General features: G+C 40.7%; 1 protein-coding gene and 1 long non-coding RNA gene across 3 annotated transcripts in view; one reads left to right on the top strand and one right to left on the bottom strand.

Annotated features, from left to right (window-relative positions):
* JADE1 (jade family PHD finger 1) overlaps nt 1-22,318 on the bottom strand; it is a 99,210-nt gene that overhangs the window by 67,336 nt on the left and 9,556 nt on the right. Inside the window, exon 1 of one of the 2 annotated variants that reach the window (XM_037897201.2) lies at nt 5,199-5,263. The exons of the other annotated variant lie outside the window; for it this stretch is intronic. The gene's annotated coding sequence lies outside the window, so the exon portion shown is untranslated. Of the gene's footprint in view, nt 1-5,198; nt 5,264-22,318 lie in introns of those variants that run through there. 2 annotated transcript variants of the gene reach the window in all.
* LOC119566095 overlaps nt 7,015-22,318 on the top strand; it is a 29,542-nt gene continuing 14,238 nt past the window's right edge. Inside the window, exon 1 of the long non-coding RNA XR_005225124.2 lies at nt 7,015-7,191. This is a non-coding gene — a long non-coding RNA (uncharacterized LOC119566095). The remainder of the gene's footprint in view (nt 7,192-22,318) is intronic.

Below are 22,318 nucleotides of genomic sequence, written 5' to 3'. Positions count from 1 at the left end.
TTAGCAGCTGTTCTAGATCAAATATTCATAAATTCCAACTCCATTTTACCCAGATGCTAGGTAACTGGGGTCAGAAGAAGCTCTCTTTTTACAGAGGAGTAAGTGTTGGTGTATAAACAGTCTGCTGCACAATTATTTTCAATTGTTGAATGTTTACACAGAGCAGAAATAGCTGAGGAAACAAATCTCTAACTCCAAATAGAGTGCAACAAGGACATTGGTTAGCTTTACAATATGCAGTGGGTTTCATTACACAAATGATCAGATTAATAAATTTTAATCAGCCTCATAAAAAATAAAGGGGTAATCAAACTGTCCTATGAACTTAATTCTTGCTATTTTGTAAGGCATTCAGGGGGTTATCATTTCAGCCAGGCCTCTACCTGGCCTGAACTTGTGCTTTCACAAAACTATGTTCATATACTTATGCCTACACTTTGCTCATAGTCCTAACACACACATGCACTCGTTAAGTAGTCTAACACCTGCATGTGTACAAATCTCCGATTAAAACAAACTGGCTCCAGTTTTGTGAGTGCAAATTCTAACACTTGGGTTTAGGTGTTGGACTGTTTAAGAGATAAGGACAAGTATTAGAACATGTAATGTAGTCACCAATCCATTCCATTGCTTAATCTGGCCAGGACTAAGACCAAATACTGCAAAAATTTACATCCACTTTTAACTCCAAGATTGGGACTTTACACAGCCCCCATGTGGTAACACCATGAAGCACAAGTTGTCTTCTCAATCTGCAAGCCAGTGAGTCCAGGAACTACAGGTTCTGTGTGTGCCCAGCAGCTCAAGAATAAATCACCTTTGTGTTGTCCTGTCTTTTCTCTTTTCTTGCAGATATTTGGTCCTGCAAAGTGCAGGCACAAGTATATGTGTGTGAAATTTTGTACTAGCACAAGTGAAATCCAAAGCATGATAATTCAGCCCTCAAAAAAAGAAAAGTAAAATGCTATTAAAAAAGAAGCTTAATTAGACTGTGTAACTGAACACAACTATTTGACATTACAATTCAGGTCAATGGTATTTTACTAACATTTTGCCAAGTCCTGAAGACCTTATTCAGTTCTTTCTCAGGCAAAAGTCTAGTGTGACTGAGGTCTGAATGAGAATTTTAGGATTTGACCCAATGGTTGTATGTAATAACCAGAATAATTTGCCGTATGTGTTAAATATGTGATGTATTGTTGATGTCTGGAATAATACAGTATGTGTTTTTGAATGGTTTTTTTTGTTTGCCCTTTATGATGAAAATACATATTTTTAAAAGAAAGATGCTTAGGGATTTTCATGTAACAGCAAATAAAATAAAAATAATCATAATTAATGATGTCCACTTATATAGCACCTTTCATCTGAACATCTTAAATCAATTTACAGACATTAAGTAAGCAAGTCTCCCAATATCCTTGTCAGATTGGAGACTAGTATTCTATCCATTTCACAAATGGAGAAATTGAGGCACAGATATTAAGGGATTTAATAAGGCAAAGATGAGACCCCAGATACCTTAACTCCCAGTCCTAATCTCTAGCCACAAAATTACACATCCTTTTCCTTCTATGCTATTAAAACAACAGCAGCAGCAGCAACAACAAACTACGCATGCAGTTACCAAACTGTTAACAATGTAATTCTGTACTGCATGTCTAAAATGGAATCTGTGTTGCAGTTTCAGGAAAAAGAGAGCCTTTCATAAACCAATGGTCACCTGCACTCAAGCAGACCTGAGGAATGATTTCTTCAAATGTTTCATTTAAGAGAGTATTACAGTGAGAGTTTCAGAGGTAACATGGTCTTTGCATTTAAACCTATGCAAAGGAAGAAACTCAAAACAGCTGCCTGGTAAATTCTCAGTGCAGATGAAGGAAATGTTCAAGATGTAGATGGCCTTGGAGTCATTTCATACCATTCATAACAGTAATTCTGAAATTATATCACAAAAACATCAGACAGAGCTGATTACTTATTAGAAGGTGCGGCTTCTCTGCTGTTGTTCCAAACCCAGAGCTTCAAAAGATATGTTTAATAATGTACATAAGGAATGATGAAGACTTGGAAATTAAATTGTTACTCTGGCTCCTGTGAACTTTGATTCAAGTAAGCAAAAAAAGAAAAATCTGCTCTGCCTGTGCTGACAGATTTTGGCACTGGGTAAACATCTGTTTCTTCAGCTGAAATGCCTAAAGCCACACAATTACAAAAGTACCGACCTTTTGCTTCCTATGGTGAACATCTTTAAACACTGGGTATTTTCCATCTGAAATAGTTACATTTACTGGGGTATCTGAGGCAGGCCCTATTCTAAGTGTAGGAGATATTACAAGTGCCACAATAAAGGTGAGCACTGGTGTATGGTAATTGATTTTTAAATGTGTCAACTATATTGGTATTTGTAATTCTCCCCAATGTCTCCAATGGGGAAATTTTGCTGCTGCTGCAAAGGAATGCAAAGAGGAGGCCGGGAGTGGAACAAATTCTGCAGTGAGGATGTGTGTCCTTCAGTAAATATCCAGGGGAGAGTTCAATGCTGCTATGCTTCTGAAATATTCAGCCCCACCAGAAGCAGCACCAGCAGGGAGCTAGGCATAAGTACAGAGCCTGCCAGCTCTTTCCCATTGGACCATACTCCAGCTTTCTCAGGGCATTAGGCCCAGTGGCTCTCATCCTGACCACACTCACTCCACATGTAGAAGAGGAGCCTCCAGAAGATGTTTTCAGGGTGGTCTTTAAAAGCCCAGACCTCCCAGAAGGCATGCATGCACTATGATTAACAGCAGCACCAGCAGGTTCTTTTGAACCCAATGTCGACTCTTTCTGGACTCTGGCATCTGCATATAAATTATCCCGACAGAACGGCTATTCAACCATTCCATGACCCAAGGGAAGTATTCTTCAACCCCACTTCCTGCACATCTCCTGAAGCTGTACCTTGGGCCGAAGATTTGGCCCTAACTGTATATAATTTAATTGTATTCCATACGTTTCAAAGACCATGTATTTCAAAGTGCTTTACAACGTAATACTGGTATTTCCAATTACTGTCTTGAAAAATACTGTCATTTGTTTGTGTTCAACAATAACTGACACACACAGTCTTGGCCACCAAGCATTAGATTCCCAGCAGGCATCCCTGATTTCAGCCATGGAAGTAGTAAGCGGGAATTGAGGCCACCCACACTTTTGCAGGAGGCAGTTAGCAATTTGCACAATCAGGCCCAGAAACCAAATTTGCAATTGCACACTCCCTTAGTCATTCTGTGTGAACAAATGTTGGTTTCTGGAGTATGCAGACAGATGCACCCAGAAATATTGTCCCACTAAAGGATCCCAATAACCAACCATATCCCTTTCATAATGTGATCATCAGGTCTTCATTTAGCTTGTCTGCTCTGCTACATAGCTAGTTAACATTTTTAATCCTTTTTATGGTTGTTGCAGACAAGTTCGTATAAAGAGTTTTACATTTTGTCTGGAACACTTGTGCAATTGTTCAAGGAAGAAAGCCATAGATCAAGTCCCAAGCAACAAATAATAATTAAAATAAACACACGCCAGCTACAAAACAATGGTTAGGAAATGCACAAGCCTATTAAGAGAAATTATGATTGTTTTCAAGGTAAAAGGCATTAATATTTGTCTTGTTTTTAAAGTTCCCTAGATTCAACTACACTTTGTAAGTGTCCATTAAAATAAAAACAGAGACTAAAATCCTACCCTTATTGAAGTCAATGACATTTGAGTCATCTTTAGTATATACAGCAGTAACAATTTAAATTATACTTTACAGGGGATATACTACACTACACCAGTTATAGTCTCATAACAGAAAGTATACCCAGACTTATTTAACTTCTGTTCAAATTTAGGTCAAGATCCTGCAAACATTTAAAGCAGTAAAGTTACTTTTGTGTATTTGGTAGACTGAGCCTTTATTCTACTGCCTCCTTTCCTGCATTGCTATGGATTAAAAGGTACTGTGAAGGCCCCAGTTTAGCAAGGCACAATCTTCAGCATATGTATATCTTTCAGCACATATACTCCCATTGAAAAGCAGTTGAACAACATTTTTTTAAAAAACTTGTTTTAAAAACTATTAATGAAAAGATGGTCCCTTTTAAATGCTCTGGTTAGTGAAGAAGCTTTATTGTCCTGGTTGTGTATTGATTGGAGGTTGTTACACTTCACCCTGTTCAATCACTCAGAATATAGCTTTCATACAAGCCTTTGTATAAACTAATCATAAATTTGGTTTATTTTATATTTTTCTATGAAAAACAACAATGTATTTTATATTCTTTTGTCATTGAAAGACACTAGCAAAGTCAAAAAAAGTCAAAGTATGGCAGAAAATAAAAAGGGGGACTGTCATATTATGCAAACATCCTGGAATCAGCAACCCAAGGCGCATTGCATGACAACATAAAAGAAGAAAAACAACCCCTTCTGCAAAGCAGTTCATTTTTATGTATCAAGATAAACCATATGACCATGTGATCTTGCCTTTGGGAAAGCAATAGGAACTGGCTTGAGTCTACCAGCCAGCCCTAAGAAGCTTAATTAGCAATAGCACCTTGATGTAAAAGCCTTTGCTTTTCATCCCATGTGTTTTTAAGTAATTATTTACTTCCAAGTATGAATACAGGAGGAATGTTTGCCCCGGGACATTCTTTTTTTTCTACACTAAATTGTATTTTCCGAAGGAATCTGTAAAACTGTTCCTTTACCTTTTTAGGGAGAAAAATTAAATGGTGACTACAGAACACATTAGGCTAACACCTAAGCGGGTGAAACAACTCTGCATGCATGAGAAGAAAATAAAGAAAACAGCATTTTGCAGTGAAATTCCTTGTATTGAATTACTAAAGAGTCACATAGCTTTCTACACCTAGTCTTTACATCAGTTTGAGTGCTAGCCGATTGGAAAGCTAGGATGCCAAAAGTTGCCTTGTCAAAACCACTAATTTATTTAATGAATTCCACTTATTGATTTTTTTTCCCATTATTCACCTAGTTCTGTAAACTGGGAGAATAATTAGGAGGTACATACACATTTTCCAAATTTTCCTGGTCGAATATTTATAAAGAATTTAGTTCATTTTCCCAGCTCTGAACTAGACCATTATACATCACCATATTTACATGAAAAGCAAAGCCTTACCAATTTTAGTTTGTGTACGTCTCACCTTTTTAAAAGAGCAAAAATAAAGAACAGGGAAGAAACATGTTCAGTGCAGCTTTATGCTTCACTCCCTTTTCTGGGAACAGCACAGGCATTTCGTGGTTGGGACCAACACAAGCCATTTCCAAGTCAAGTCTTTGCTTTTTATTTTTTAACCCTGGTAAGTCGTGCCAATGTGTTTGACTTACATTTTCCCAGGATTCAGTCATTTTGCAGTGTTGCAGATACAGGGATTCTTTTGTTTTTGGATAGGGTTCAAAATATTGCAGGCATTAGTAGAAACAGATTATAATAATAATATATTTTCTGAAAGGTGAAATGTACAGGCATATTGCCCTGATTGACAGGGACAGCAAACCACAAGAATTTCCTCAGGAGGAAAATTTGCACAAGGAGCTAGTAAGCAGTTTCTCATTTTTTCTTGACTTAAGTCACAGCACTGTTATCACTTTAGACCAGATATCACTAATAACCCTGCTGCCTGTACTTCAGAGAAATTGACTCTAAAATAGTTCAAGGAAAACCAACTAGGAAGCTGCACAGCAATGCCTTCTCAGTCTTAGGCCTAATTTTCAAAGTGGCCTCAACCCACTTAAATTTGCACTTAAGTTGTGTATCCAAAATCCAGCATTTACATGTGCAATTGGGTAGCTGGACATCTAGCTACTCAAGCTGCAAACACAAAATTGTTGGGGCAAATTTGGGCCCTGCTCCTGCAAAATTCTTAGACACGTGCTTAACTGTTCTCATGTGAATAGTCCCATGGCCTTCAGTGAGACCACTCATATGAGTAAAGTGAAGTAAATGTCCAAGTGTTTGGAGGGGTTTAGGGGACACTTAAAAGTTTCTCGACTACCATAAATCATTGTGAAAAGTATGTCCTATGTAGTTACTAGGTAGGTTGTGGCTTAAATGAGTTCAGTCAGTTGAGGCTGCTATCATTGAAAGAGTATGAAAGAAATTTTGCTAAACAACTCTTGCTGAAATGTTATATGGAGAAGAAGACCTAAGCTTCAGTATTGCAGCTGGATTCCTATGGGCAGGACTGTGTGCCTGTGTTGGAGCCCCACTGACAGACAAAGGGGTCTGCCCATGAGGATTCACTTGAATGATCAGAGCTCTATTTGTGATTATAAAACTATATCCAAATCCATCTTGCACCAAGACTGCTCTAGTTCCTACAGAAGTGGGTTTTTTGGCTTGATACTGCAAAACACTGAGATGCTGTGCTCCAAGCTATTGAAATCAATGGGCCTTAAGGGCCCTCAGCACTTCGTAGGAGGCATTAACATCTTGCTGGATCAGGCCCAAGGCTTAAGATCAGCCAGAACTGTCCAGCGGGATCCGCAGGGTGCCCCGTGGGGCTGAAGCCCTGAGCCATCCCACCACCCCACGGAGCTGAAGCCCTGGGCACCGGTGCCTCCTGCCTTGGGGTTAAAGCCCTGAGACCCCAGCCTCGCAGCTAAAGGGGCAGTGTGGGGAGTTCCGGGAAATAGTCTCTGAGAATTTAAGCCCAGATCAGGCCCTTCATCACTAAACCATACAGTGACATGGAAGTAATTCAGTATAATTATTCAGCCCACAAAGACTCTTATTGTTTCTAATAAAACTTTCATTGAATTACTTGCATATATTAAAAAATAAAATGGAAGGATGCACAGAATACTGCTGGGGCAATGAATGGATATGCCATCTTGCATTGCTTCACTCCCTTCTCAACTCAAAAGAGAGAGAGAGTCTGTCCAATTATCTTATCTTTTTGGGACAGACAGAATTTTAAAAGGCAGTGAAGGGCCTGATCCTGCAAACATACACTCAGTCGGAAGTCTAAGGTACTGTTACTACTATAGTGAAGTAAATGGGGCTATTTTCTCCTTCCCTGCATCTCATGGAGATTCCTTTATGTTGTTCCTCAGAGCAGCAGCAGCCACACAGGCTGGTCTCTTCTAGCGCCAAGGAGGACAAGAAAGTTATCCTGTGGCCTCTGGCAGGGAATGGTTGGTTGAGTAGATGCCCTCTTGCTCAATGATCTTTTGGGGGACAGATCTTGATGTGGATGGGTTTCCCACCAACTGTTGGAGGTCTCATCCACCTACTCAGAGTGTGAATTTCCCTGGCTGGTGGTTTTGTGAACATACAATTACAGTTTCTTTGCATTTGTGTTTTCTAAAGTATAGTTATTGCAATATTTGTTGGGGGGTTGGGGTGGGCAACCACCATAGAAATGGGCAACCATAGAAAGAAGTGGTATTGGGGTTGTTTTTAGGAATGAAAATTCAGATACATGAGTTATAAGGGCATAAAAATCAATCCAAGTATAGATGGGCTGATCAGAGTTATTCCAACAAATGGAGAGTAATAATGCCCACAGTATGCCTGACGTTCTTTTAAATTATTAAACTTCACAATTTACAGTGAAAAAAAGTCAACATTTTTTTAAAAATTCTCAAAATTTCTAGGATACCCATGGATGAAAGGCAAGTCAGTTCAGGCCTGCATAAATATAAAAAATAGCATCACCATACTCCAAGGATCTGCTTCCTTAATACACACATAGTCGTACCTGCTCACTCCAGTGACAAAAATAAAGTGGGTTGGGGTTTTTTTTAGACTGCTTTTTACTGTTATCTCAGCATAGTCAACACAGCTATGGGAGAGAGAGCTGGATTCCATTTCTTCTTGTACATCATCAACAGAATGTTTGACTAAATTTCAATCATTTACACCAGAAGACAGTGGGGCCATAGGTGCCAACTCTGTGGGTGCTCCAGCTCTGGAACACCCACGGAAAAAAATTAGCGGGTGCTAAGGATACTCCGGCAGCCACCTGCCCCCCTCCTTGCCTTCCAGCAGCCCCACTGATCAATTCCTCCTCCTCTCTCCCAGCACCTCCCGCCCACCACAATCAGCTGTTCCGTGGCATGTGAGAGGTCCTGGGAAGGAGGGGGAGGAGTGGGGATGGAGCGTGCTCAGGGGAGGGGGCAGAAAGAGGTGGGAAATAGGTGGGGCGGAGGGCAGGAAGAGGTAGGGCGGGGTTGGGGCCTGTAGAGTAGGGGTGGGGCTTGGAGGAAGGGGTGGAGTTGGGCCTCGGGTGGTGGGGGAGGGTTGAGCACCACCCCAGGTAGAGAAGAAGTTGGTGCCTATGAGTGGGGTTACTTGTACAACAGCTCACCAAATTGAGTAAGGGTTTGCTTACACCACAGAGTAAGCCTAGGTCTGTGGGACCTGGGCTAAGGACTCGGTGTTTCCAAGCCCATGCATGGGCATCCACACTGCATTGTGTAAAGCCTGGTTTTACAGTTGCTGGACCCGGGTCTCACAGCCATGCTAACACATCCATATTGCACTACACAGACCTTCTCAGTTGGGTCTGTGGCTTGATATTTGTCCACACTGCAGAATGACAGGGCTTGGATTCCAGTCACAGCAGGACTTGGGTTTTGACTGTCCCCCGCCAGGGTCCTTGCTGACTTGAATCAGACTAATGTGTGTGTGGACAGAAGTGGGGTTTGGACTCAAACCCAAGTCAGAGCCCAGGTTTAGTGTGCAGTATAGACGTACACGAGGGTGGCACAATCTAGGCCCATATGTAGACACCCAAATATTGCAAATAACTTTCACTTTTTTACATCAGGCTTTTCTAACCAATAGGAACATAGTAGTCAACATGAATTCCAGTCTAGCTGAAATGTAGATACCCTGAAAATTAATTTATTCTTTACTACTGGAATAACTTATTGTGGAAAGCACACACACTGTACCTAAGAATTTGAAATCACAGTTGTTTGCATGCACAAAATTCTGCCAGTCAGGTACTATAGTTAGTAGGTGCAAAATTATGGATGCAGATGTAGAGGTCACTTTTGAAAAATAGGGCCTTAATATTCAGATAGAAGCCATGAGGTTTTCACAAAAGGTAGCAGATCTGTAATTTTCTTACTTTCAAATATTCTGAATACTCAGGTATTTCTCAACCTAATTCAATTCTTTTGGAAGTCAATTCTCTTTTTAGCAGACAAGTTCTCCTTAAGTATCTTTCCAGAAAGCTCAGTATGATCCTCCATTTTAGTCTCCAGAGAGCTATTTCTGACTTTCTGCTTTTGCCAAAAGCCATTAGTTTGCCACAGTGCTTAGCTTCCAGACATAGCCATGATTTTGTTTTCTAAGGATGGCAATGCAGAGCTGCACCTTTATCAGTGTTTTCACTGACTATTGTCACCGTCATTTCTAAAGTCCCCATGGAGTTTTCTGCAGCCAAAAGGATGTGAGAGTCATGTTTCCACAACACTGTCTAAGAGGCCATGCTACCACATGGGAAGAAATATTAATTTACTGGCTTTATTTCTAATTTTAGGCATTTTGCCAATTGTTAGTGTTACTTTAACACTGGGATATTGTTTATAAGCTTAGAGGAAAACAGACTGCTAAAGAATTCTTCACTTAGTAAAGTCAGCCCAGAGTTTATCACAGTTGGAACCAGTATGTTCAGGTGCTGTCCCCACTCGCCAAGAGACAAGTTTTCAAAATTCACTTCTCTGGATTGCTGGATCCAGATTACAGCTTGGGTTTCTCCCCATCTCCCATTATTACCCAAATAGGCATCTGGCCAGAACAACAATGCTACTGCTCTTCTGCTTGCTTGCAGAAGTTGCCTGGGTATCCTTAATTACCACAGCTAGTCAGAGTCTGATATCTGGAAGGCATCACCCCAAGTAGGACAGTGCCTCGTAACACTATACTGGGCCACTGATTGAGTACCAACTCATAAGGAAGAGCATGGTTTAGCAAATCACTAAACATTTCTACAGAACCTGGGTTTTTCCTTTGATGTTTCCCACCCAAGTAGTGACCAGGCCCAATCCTGATTAGCTTACAGACATTAACAGGATCACAGTCTTAGGGAATATGGCTATAGGCTTATCATTAAGGCTCAGATTTTGTCACGGTTATTTTTAGGAAAAGTCTTGGACAGGTCCTGCCTGGGCAATAAACAAAATTCATGGAAGCCCATGACCTGTCCTGACTTTTAACTAAAAATAACTGACAAAATGGGAATGGAAGAGTGTCCAGCATCTACCACTGCTACGGCTCTGGGGTTGCCCCACCATCCGCAGCAGCTCAGAGCTATGGGGTCTGCGGCTGGGAGCTTTGGGGTCCACCTGTGGTGGCTGGGAGCTGCAGGGGGCCCACAGTGGCTGGGAGATCCAGCCCTGCCACCCTGGGGCCGAAGCAGAAAAGGTCACAGAGGTCTCTGCAAGTCAAGGATTCCATGACTTCCGTGACCTCCATGGCATAATCTTAGCCTTACTTATCATGAATGATACAAACAATGCTGGATGTAGTTTGGCATAGTAGTATCTGCCAGTGCTAATCCCAGAAGAGAGAATTAAAACCCAACTCCACCCATAACTCTGAAAAGTAAACTATACTGAATACAAATGACATCCCAACAGCTGTGCAGTTGCTTCATTGTGAAAACAGCCAAAAAATGTGACATAAAATTGTTACAAAATATGATATAGTTCACACAAGTTTAACAATTCCCTTCTGTGAATATTTAACTATGGCACAAGAGAAAGGCACTCTTTGCAAACAAGATTAATCTAGAAGAAAAGACTGGATAGTTTAAAGGATTGAAAATGGGCTCCTGATCTTTTGCCTTCAGGTTATTGATGTGAATCTAGACCAGGTTGAGAGTGTCCTTATTCTGTGGACAAACAGAGGATTTAAATTTCTGATGTCAATCTGCCACCTTTTGAAAGAAACTACACTCAATTTTATTTTTTTAAAAAGATATATCATGAAAAACAATCATCTCAAATCCTCGAGACTATGAAACCTACTCTAGATTCCCAGTAATGTAGTGCTAGGCCAGGCAAGGTGAATACTCCCTTTTCTTTTGGAAGCCACAAGTCCTCACGTTCAATGCATAGCTTACACAGTTACACCAGATATACATTTATGGAACTCTACAAAAGTCTTCAAAGAACACAAGGCTCTATAATCAGAGCAATGAGAGGGCATCCCCAAAGAATTTCCCTGCAAATTACAAATCTTTCCAAAACCAAATTATTCGTTCTTGCTCTTGTGTATGACTCAGCTGAGAAAGCCTTTAATTTAATTGCAGATCGCTTGCTGATCCAATCATGGATTTGGGAAACTTGGAAAAATAGTGCATTGAGCTGCAATTCAGCAACTCAGGACACAGAATTGTTTCTTTATACTGATCTGAGAGGTGCACTTTAATTTCAGTTTCCTTACTATATTGTAACTATATCCAAGGTCATTTCCTTCTGGCATTACAGTTCTCTTGGGAGTTTCTCCTTTAATTAATCAGGCTCCTTTAATTAATGCTGCTTAGTATTTCAAGGGCTAAAACCCCTTTTACAAAGTTTATTGTATTCATGCATCCATTCAGTAGTAGCTATCTATCTTTACTGTCATATAGGCACCTGACATGATTTAGCTGACCACTGTGGATAGGGACAAAACATGTCAGAATAATCGTGTTTTAGTCTAGGACAATGTCTAGTCTAAAGAACAGTTTTTGAACATTGCCCTAACACACCCAGACTGGCCACTAATTTTGTTTGAGCTTAATTTGGCTACAACTGAATTTAAACCTATAAAACTTTATGGAAAAGTATAGATTAGCCATAATGTTAGTATCCCTCTCTAACAGCTCATTTAAAGATGTCTTTTCAATTGATCTGAATGAGACCAGCAAGTCTAAAAGGAAAAAAAATTAAAGAACCAATTAAATTAACTTCTGGGTTTTCCAGACACTGCCTGCATTTCATTCCATTCTGCATCTGACTTCATCTCCACCCATTCTTCTGCAGACTGGACTTCCTCCTTGTCTTTTCTCATAGATTTCCTATAACACAGTTGAAGCTCTTAAAAAAAAAACAAAAAAAACCTGTGTTGGCCCATTTGTCTGGAACACTTTCCCCACTCTTTTTGCAATATTGAGTCACTTCCCCTTTTTAAGGGCTAAATTCTGACCTCTAGGTGGTTCATTTGTTCATGTATGTCAATGACTTCATATGCAGGCAGAATGTGGTTTAAATCTTTCCTTAAGACCTTCCACTTCCTGTTTGACTCTCTCTATAAAGTATTTTGTATTACCTTTATGAATTATAGTACATGCAAATAGGCATTGTATTCAGATACAGTGAGGCAATATTTAGCAACATACATTGGAGGTCACCAATAAGTTATCTTCTCATGGTAAATTCAACACAAGGCCACAGTAGCACTAGACCAGAATTATCTATTTTGCAGCCTAATGATATATTTACTCTGGGACCATTACACCTGTTGGCAATTCATGTATGGTAGTTTAAATGTTCTTTTTATGTTCAAAAACATAATGAGCTTTGTTCACTAGTCTTAAGATTTCAGGAGAACTGGATAACACTTCTATAAGTACATAGATCTCTCCTGGCTATGGAAGCACTGTATCTATTTCATAATGGACACATAGGCTCCGACTCCATTGGTGCTCTGGGGCTGGAGCTCCCACTCTGGAGTTGGAGCACCCATGAGGAAAAATTAGTGGGTGCTCTGCACACACCGTCAGCCAAGCTCCCCCCTCCTCGCCTCTTTCTCCTCCCCCTAGCGCACCACATCCCTGCTCCTCCTTCTCCCTCCCAGTGCTTCCTGTCCCACCACTGCCTAACAGCTGTTTGGCGGCGCTTAGGACTTTCTGGAAGGGAGGGGGGAGGAGCGGGGACACGGCGCACTCAGGGGAGGAGGCGGGGCAGGGACGAGGTGAGGGGGGTCAAGCACCGACCGGGCAGAGTGGAAGTCGGCACCTATGAATGGACATATAGTAGGAAATTGTCCTGCAGATTTCAGCTACTGTAACTAACTGTAATCCTATGGCTTTGCCGTTAATGCCAAAAAAGGCGGGGGCGATGTTTGTTTTTTACAGTGAGATAACAAATGCATATTAGCTATCCTGCTGGGGAGGTAGTGGAGACAAGGCACTGTAGTTTTAGCCTGGGTTATTATTAGTGAATGCGTAAGTGATACAATAAAGGTGAAAGAAAAGTTTGAAATACACTATAGAAAGTAGGGATATAAAACACAGTTGTAGAAGTCAAAAATAAAAATGTCAAAGAGTATATCAAAAGGGCTTTGGTAGGTATCACATGTCTCAGCCATTCAATAGCCTCAGGGTCAGCAGTGTGTAGTCAGTAAAATCCTCCTGATAGACCATCACAAGATGAGCAGCCATTCAGTAGGTATGCAGCATCCTCAACCACACCACAGTTATGCAGAGGCTGTTTCAGAGGCATGGTCATCTGTAATGGTTGAGCTTGTACTAGACATAGCTTGGCAACTCAAAACCAGGCAGTCTCTCATCAGGCTTAGTGATGTAGAAGAAATTATTTACAGAGGGAGCAGCTTGTTCCCATTCTACCCATCACAATGAGGCAGTGTCTGCCATAGAGATGGTCATAGCATAGCCCTGACTGGTCTAGCCCAAGGTAAATTAGGTGAGGTCAAAGTGGGTATAAGGGCTGGCCTTGCATTGCTACCCCACAGTAAAAACTATAGGTACTTTGACTCTACTAGGATTTTACAGCAGGATAGCTAATGTATGTTCATTATCCTGCACTAAAAACACACCATTTCTAATAGTGAAGACAAACACTGCAATGTCAACCAGTGTTACAGCTGGTTTTTCTCATGCCATTACCCTTCAAAGATCTCATGCCTACTGCCAAAGAGCCTGTTTTCCTTTGACTGAGACATTGTGTAATCTCTCTCTCCTGGGAAAATATGCAGCATCAAATATAGGGTAACAAGAATGGGATGTCCCTATGCCTATATCTGAATGTACAAATGTGCACATGGTGTAACTTCAGCCATAGTGAGGTCTTCTCCCTCAGCTCTCTTACGAACTGGGCATACTAAAATGCACATAAATGGACTGAAGAATGAAAATTATGATCTCTTTTCTGATTTGTGTCGTGTGTGTGTGTATCTTCTCTCTTTTTATTCATGTGTTAAATCTCAAAATGTAGTAAACAAAGGGAACATTTTCCATCACAATTTTTTCTCCATATTTGCATTCTAAAATTAGAATGAAAGTATCAAGTATCCTCTATTAGTCAAGGATATAAAAACCATAAAGAGAAGGGAACTCCTTCAGGTCCCTTTGCCAGTTGTAAAATGGAGCTCCTTAAGTTTACTGACTAAATTGACATCTGTTTGACTGAAACAAGTCTGTCCTGCACCAGTGTAACGCTCATTCTCAGAATGTAAACTGCAGCTATCATCAATGGCAGACAAGATCTGATAACTGATTAGGCCCAGAGCAAATCTGCTTGGGCACTACAAAAGAAATCATGTCATTTTAAAAGCAGATGTATGTTCTTATTGTTTGCTTGTAAAGCAATAAAACGACTTGCTCTTTCCCAATCTATCTCAACTGTTAAAAGTAAATACACTTACTGTAGACATGGTGTTTACAGTAGAACTATTTATTTTAGCACCTGCTTATTTTACCACATAAAAAGCTGGCCACATATTCAATTAGAATTATTTTCACACTGCTGGCCAGCCTTTGCTGGGGGAAAATACTACTTGCCTGTTGTGACAAATAATCACTGTAAATTAATTTCCACTGATTTTTCAAATCCCTGAACTTAGACAAATTTAAATTGCAAGAAATATCTCCACCTCTGTAGTGCATCACAGCTCTTTGTAATATTTAGGTTGTGTAACGGAGACTGAAACTTAAATTTGCATATAGGCATTTTGTTTTCTCATGTATGGTGTCATAAATATAAAGGGAAGGGTAAATACCTTTAAAATCCCTCCTGGGCAGAGGAAAAACCCTTTCACCTGTAAAGGGTTAAGAAGCTAGGATAACCTCGCTGGCACCTGACCCAAATGACCAATGAGGAGACAAGATATTTTCAAAGCTGGAGGGGGGGAGAAACAAAGGCGCTCTCTGTATTGTGTGATGCTTTTGCTGGGAACAGAAAAGGAACGGAGTCTTAGAATTTAGTAAGTAATCTAGCTAGATATGCGTTAGATTATGATTTCTTTAAATGGCTGAGAAAATAAGCTGTCCTGAATGGAATGGATATTCCTGTTTTTGTGTCTTTTTGTAACTTAAGGTTTTGCCTAGAGGGATTCTCTATGTTTTGAATCCGATTACCCTGTAAGGGATTTACCATCCTGATTTTACAGAGGTGATTCTTTTACTTTTTCTTCAATTAAAATTCTTCTGTTAAGAACCTGATTGCTTTTTCATTGTTCTTAAGATCCAAGGGTTTGGGTCTGTGTTCACCTATGCAAATTGGTGAGGATTTTTATCAAGCCTTCCCCAGGAAAGGGGGTGTAGGGTTTGGGGAGGATTTTGGGGGGAAAGACGTTTCCATGCGGGCTCTTTCCCTGTTATATATCTGTTAGACGCTTGGTGGTGGCAGCAATAAAGTTCAAGGGCAAAAGGTAAAATAGTTTGTACCTTGGGGAAGTTTTAACCTAGGCTGGTAAAAATAAGCTTAGGGGGTTTTCATGCAGGTCCCCACATCTGTACCCTAGAGTTCAGAGTGGGGAAGGAACCTTGACATATGGTATAAGATTAGAAGCCAGCATATGTCTCTATAGTTATAAAAGCAATTGTTTTTACAGAACAGATACTGTATAAAGAATATTTATATTATTTTCAGTATGAGTCTTCTTTTTAGTAGGCTACAGGTCAAAACTTCAGTGCCTAAAGTTAGGCATCTAATACGGACATAAATCAGAGCTAGCTGTCTTAGATTCAGTCCACAAAAGAGAGAGTTGATGATAGCTGGGGCTAACAATCAGAAGAAATTGCAAAGATATTACCACTCCCTCTCATTAAGGGGAGTCAGGTAAGCAGAATTCTGGTTGGATTCCCACCTGCTACTTGGAGAGCAGGCAGCAGCTATGGCCAGATCAGCGTTCTCCCCATTTCTTGATATCTAGGAGGTGCAACTGTTTGTTTCAGACGAGGAATTGGCAATAGTCATGCATGGCTTTGTTACCTTCAGATAAGACTTTTACAATGTGCTCTACATGGGGCTCAATCCTAAATCTGTCAGCATTTCATCATCCAGAAACTGAAACTGTGGCACAATTAGCTGCTCACCTGTCAGACACATCAGGAAATAAAATTATACTAACTGTTAAAGTGAGTTAGTCTATATGCCCTTAACATGAACATATTTCTCTCACATTTTATATATAGCAATCTATTAGCTAATAGCACCTTGCCTTTTGGGAGGATGTGACGATTGGTACACTCCCTCTCTTTCAGGCACCTCTGACTTTTAAATGTGGCAACATTATTTAGTTATTATTTCACTCAAAAAGAACATCCTGTGGTCAAATAAAAGGATGCTTTTATCTTAATCATCACTCCCACATTCAAAAATACACAGATTTTCAGCCTTCTACTCAACTTTTTACAACTTTTATGTATGAGAAAAACAGAAAGAAGTACGTTTACTGGATTTCAAAACACAGTTAAATTGGCAGACATGGTATATTGGCATCATAAGAGCATACTGTTGCTTGTGCCTGTTCGTAAGTTGCAAAAGTGCCCTACTGGAGGTGTGTGGAATGAGGTCACTTTCCTTATTCTAATCTCTTCCCAATAAAACACACTTCTCAATCATGATCAAACATGCCCAAGAACAGCATACAACTACTCTGCAATTAATGTACATTTTCTAACCTTCTAGGTGAGAAATATTTTTATGGAAGTTTTCTTAACTAAAATGCAATTAAAAGAGCAGGTGACTTCAAATGATCTTCACCTCTCCAAACTGGATATCTCCTTTTCAACATGACTTGCACTTGGAAGACATTACATTTCTTTTTGGACAAGCAAAAAGAGGCTTATTCTCAACACAACAGCATTTCTCTATTTGTGCCTCTGTGTATAACACAATAGCTTTGGTATAGAGCTTCCAATCAACTCCAAACTTTCAGGGAACATTCTAGCCATCAATGGGCAGAATCCTATTGATTTTGGTGGAAATCGGAAAATGAGAAGAGGGAAATGGGGGACACACGGAGCTCTTTGCATCTAGTTTGCAGACCCAACAGCTTCAACTACATCTGTAATTGTCTACAGATCAAAGAATTGATTGATGGCAGCCATTAACATCTTCCAGCCTAACATGTCAGCTTTGACCATCCCCCCAGTTCAGTTTTAAAATGTTGAATCCTGAATGACTTACCTTCCAGACAGAAAGAATGAATTTGGGGGAGGGGAAGGAGAGAAGAGGAAATGGAAACACACACAGATATGTCTACGCTGCAGTGTAAGCCTAGACTCAGACTTGAACCCAAACCCCCTTCCGTCTACACACAAATCTCTCAGGCTCAGAACTAGGGTCCCAGGACCCTATGGGGGTGGAGGATTCAAGCCCAAGTAAAGCTGGGACCCTGGGCTCAAGTCCTATCACTCTGCCCTGCAGATGCAGTCTTCCCAACATGGGTCCCAGGAGTCTGCCAAAAGTATCCTACAATCCCATGGGCCAACTTCCTTTGACCTCTCTATCTCAAGAGTCCCCAGTCGACTGCATGGAAGCAACCCCCCTTGGGGTGGTGCATAAGCTCAGTGAGTTAGCATTAACCATTCCATTGTCTTTTGACTACTGAGCTACAAACAAACCATCAGAGACCCTTCTGTGTTGGCAAAGGAGACTGAACAGAAGAAGTCTTTTGAAAAGCATGCTGCTTCATGGTCACAAGAACATAGACAGATTTTGTTAAATCTCTGGTGCAAGGCCAGCAAAACAGTGGACTTCAGTAAGAGTACCAGAAATGATCTTGTCTACCAGCAAATAGAGAAGAAGTTGGCAATGTTGCAAATATACCAGATTAGTAACAGTGCAGGGAGCAGATTAAGCGGCTCAAGACTGAGTATAGTAAAACGAATGATCAGATCTGCACCTCAGGCAACTCACTGCCATCATGCCTGCTTTATGAGAAGTTTGACCGGTTGCTGGGCATTGCACCGAGCACAGAGCCAACAATGAGGCATGGTGACCTGGTCAGCTGGGATGGCAAGCTCCAGCACAACAACAAATGGAAACCAGCAGCGGCGCTGAGTGAGGCCAGTAAAGTGACTCTGTTGTTGAAACCAGTCCTAAAGGAGACTTCGCTGCAGCTGCTTCTGAAGCAAAATCCTGGGGCCATACATGGAGGAGCTTTCTGATGCCCCCATGAGGAACAACCCATCACAGAGCCTGCAGCAGACATGGAGGGGACAGAGTCTGGTAAATTTCTGGCTCCATTTTAATGTTCATTAATATAGAAATGGGAGGGATTGCTGTTCTATGAATGAATGCACGGAGCCCCAGCTAGCAACATATATCTGCTAGTAACAGACTGTATGGCGTGGCATGGTGTGACTCTCCCCCACCCACCCACACACACAACCATGTGGAATTCAAAAGGGCAACCAGGAAATGCAAACAGTAAAAATGCCTTGAAAATGAATTTTTACTCAAATGGCACAGATTTTTGCTAGGGCATTCCTGTTTCTTAAAAATAACAATCCTACATTGCCATGCCTGTAAATACACCACTCTGTAACCCCATAACAGTGTAACAAACCACATGGAAACAGTGAGCAGAGGGGGCAGGAGGAAATGTTTTCCATTTACAAATCTAGTCCATTTTAGTTTAATGTAGTCCATGCAGTACATAGGTGACAAAATCATCTGTCCCAAATTCAACTGGGGTTTGAATTTTTGTCCAGACATGTACTGGTGAGGAAGGGGAGTAAGCAGGATGACTGTGGAGTTCTGTGTGTTTGCATGAAGTCAGAATACTCTAAGCCAGGTAGAAAATAACACAGCAGCTTCTTGACACCCTCATGAATTCTGATCCAATCCTGCGTGCTGATAGCTGCAAAATTTTTTCCAAGCAGGAACTCATCACATCACATGATGACAGACAACTAAAAAGTGACAACTTTTATAAGTGTTGTATACAGGCATCATAGCACCTTGGTGGAATCATAATCAATGGAATTCCGTAATACCAGGGTACAAAATATATATGAATGACAGAGGAGGCCGTGCTGGTGGGGGAGTGGCACTATATGTAGTAGGAAGAAAGCCTGAGACATAAGCCCTTGTATCAGAGGCCTGGTATGAGGTAGGAACTCCTCAGAGAATCTGGCAAGAACAGGGCTACTACTGCAGAAATACACATTCCTAAGAAGTGCTAAGTACAGAGTGTGACGTTTCACTCCATATGCTTTATGAAAACATGCTTATGAATGTGAATATGATGAAACTGGAATATGCTATATGCAAAAGGTCTCTTGTAAGGTATCATTACAAAGCTTATAATCTACTGAGTGTGTTCATCCTATTTGTTTGCATGTATTTTTTCTACATCTGAAGTTAAGAGGATAAGATATAAACTTGTATTACTAATGTAGACATATTAAGTGGAAGCCATTAAGGGTGCTTCAGAATCAATGAACTGTAAATGGCTCTGTTTACTTGCAAACCTTCCTGTGTACATGTGGGTCAGCCCAGGAAGAATGGAGGCTGAGGTCTCACAAGACATGTGACCATGTCACATGATGCTGGAATCCATCTTAAATCTAGTACTTTTCCCATTTAGAAGGAGGGGTGGGGACCCAGAGAGAAAAGATTCCCGCCTTGTGCCAAAGCTATAAAAGGGGGTGGAGCAGGACAAAGGGGCCAATCATGAGAAACCCTCTGCTTACCACCCGAGATGTCTGCTGAAACTAACAAGGACTGTACCAGGGGAAAGGATTGGGCCCAGACTAGAAAGGAGTCTAGTCTGTAAAGGAATCTTATTGGAACATCTCTGAGGGTGAGATATTACCTGTAATCAGTTTCTTAATGTATTGGGCTTAGACTTGCATGTTTTGTTTTAATTTGCTTTGTGACTTACTTTGTTCTGTCTGTTATTACTTCAAACCACTTAAATCCTACTTTTTAAACTTAATAAAATCACTTTTGTTTATTAATGAAACCAGAGTAAGTGATTAATACCTGGGGGAGCAAACAGCTGTGCATATCTCTCTATCAGTGTTATAGAGGGCAGACAATTTAGGAGTTTACCCTGTATAAGCTTTATACAGAGTTAAACAGATTTATTTGGGGTTTGGATCCCATTGGGAGCTGGGTGTCTGGGTGCTGGAGATGGGTGGCCTGCTGAGCCATTTTCATTTGAGACTGCAGCTTTGGGGGCGTGAACCAGACCCTGGATCTGTGTTGCAGCAGGCTAGCATGTCTGGCTCAACAAGGCAGGGTTCTGGAGTCCCAAGCTGGCAGGGAAAACGGGCTCAGAGGTAATCTCAGCACATCAGGTGACAGTCCCAAGGGGATCTCTGTGACCAAACCCATCTGACAGAGTAGTCATGCAAACACATCCCAACATCAAGTGATACCAGAACATCCCGATATCAAGGATGGTACAAAAACATTCCCCAAGGATAACAGAAACACACTGACCCCTCCTAAAAGATAAGGTCAGGATGACAGTACATAACTTGTTTATATCAGGATATAAAGGTGTATCTCAGAGGGAGTATCTTTGGCCAGCCTAGGGGGCAGTGGAAAGTCCTGCCACTGGCTGAGCTGCATCCATTGTCACAGGCATAGTGTCTTAGTCTCCTCATAGAGTCTGCCAGGTGCTATTCCTGTGCTTCGTTGACAATAAATCTGGCTGGGTGCCTTTGTACCTTGGGGGTTCTTTACTGAGTGTAGGTTAAGTTCCAGAACTTTAACCTATATAACTCCTCATCCCTACAGCTGTCCCTTGATTTTCCATCCATCTGTTGCAAAGCATTAGATCTTCAAAATTAAAAGGGAGAGGGGAGAATGGAAATTTGAAATAAAAAAAAGATAAATAAGAAGAGAAAACATTTCTAACTCACTTTACTTTCACATCTCAGAAGTTATACCAGTTTTATGAAGGAAATACAAAATAGCCATTTGCGGTGTATGTAGAACACACTAATCCAGAGACAAGAGGGGTGAGGTAATATCTTTTATTGGACCAACTTCTGTTGGTGAAAGAGACATGCTTTTGAGCTACACAGAAGAGCTTGTCTCCCTAATATCCTGGGATCAACATGGCTACAACAACACTGCAAACACTGTATTATATCATTTAAACCTAAATATATAACATGTTGCTATACAATGCCCCAATCTTGCAAAAGGACTGAATGTAAGACAGATCCCACAGCCTGTGTAGAGCTGCATTGCTCCATTTGAGTACAAGGGTTTTCCTGAGAACACCTCAGTGTAAGATCAATTTTTTTCCATAGGATCTGTTTGTATGTTACAGTCAAATTAATCATTTGGACAAAGAAATTAAATTGATAGTTAATTGGCTAAATGACCATTTCACCTGGGTATTTGACTAAATGGCAAAAACTTCAAGCCTTTGATCAAATGACTGAGAATTTGACCTAAATTTGCTTACTGAACTAAACCACTTCAAAGCACAATGTTAACTATAAAAAATATCTGTCAGCCACTAACTGCAGATGAATTATAGTTCTGTAGCATTCTGTGCCTTCTTATTGGAGCAATTAAGCTTCAGGTGACAGACATTTCAGCATTTTTTAAAGCATTTATGCCTATTGGATTTGGTTTTGGATCCTAAGCAGTTACATTATGGAGGTCCCTTGCAGCTCCATAGTTAAGGTTGTGCTGGGATTTCCACTTAAAGTACAGACTGAATAATAATAATAATAAATAAAAAAAGAAAGCTAAAACTAGTCAGTCACACAATAGCAGTAGAAGTACAGCAAGAACACAGCCCTCACATATTTCCCAGATGTCACAATGTAGAGTAGCCCAAGGATCAAGTACAGCCACCTTTGCAGCCCATCCCACCTCAAATTTCACTGAGTGCCAGACTGCCAATCCCAAAGGTTCTGGACCATTCTGAAAGAAGCAATAGCATCTGGACATAAAGATTACTACTAGGCTGCAGGCCTGATTGTTGGTAGTGGTGGTAACAGTGTGTGGGGGGGGAAATAAGAGATGTAGAAGGGAACCCTAGGAAGCATCTACATTTCTAAATATTTGTTTTCCTGTACTTACATCAGCACCTGAAAAAATA

Source organism: Chelonia mydas, chromosome 4 (genome assembly GCF_015237465.2).
Source record: "Chelonia mydas isolate rCheMyd1 chromosome 4, rCheMyd1.pri.v2, whole genome shotgun sequence".
Lineage (NCBI taxonomy): Eukaryota > Metazoa > Chordata > Testudines > Cheloniidae > Chelonia > Chelonia mydas.
Note: the sequence above shows the minus strand (reverse complement) of the source record. Positions and strands in the feature narration are given on the sequence as shown.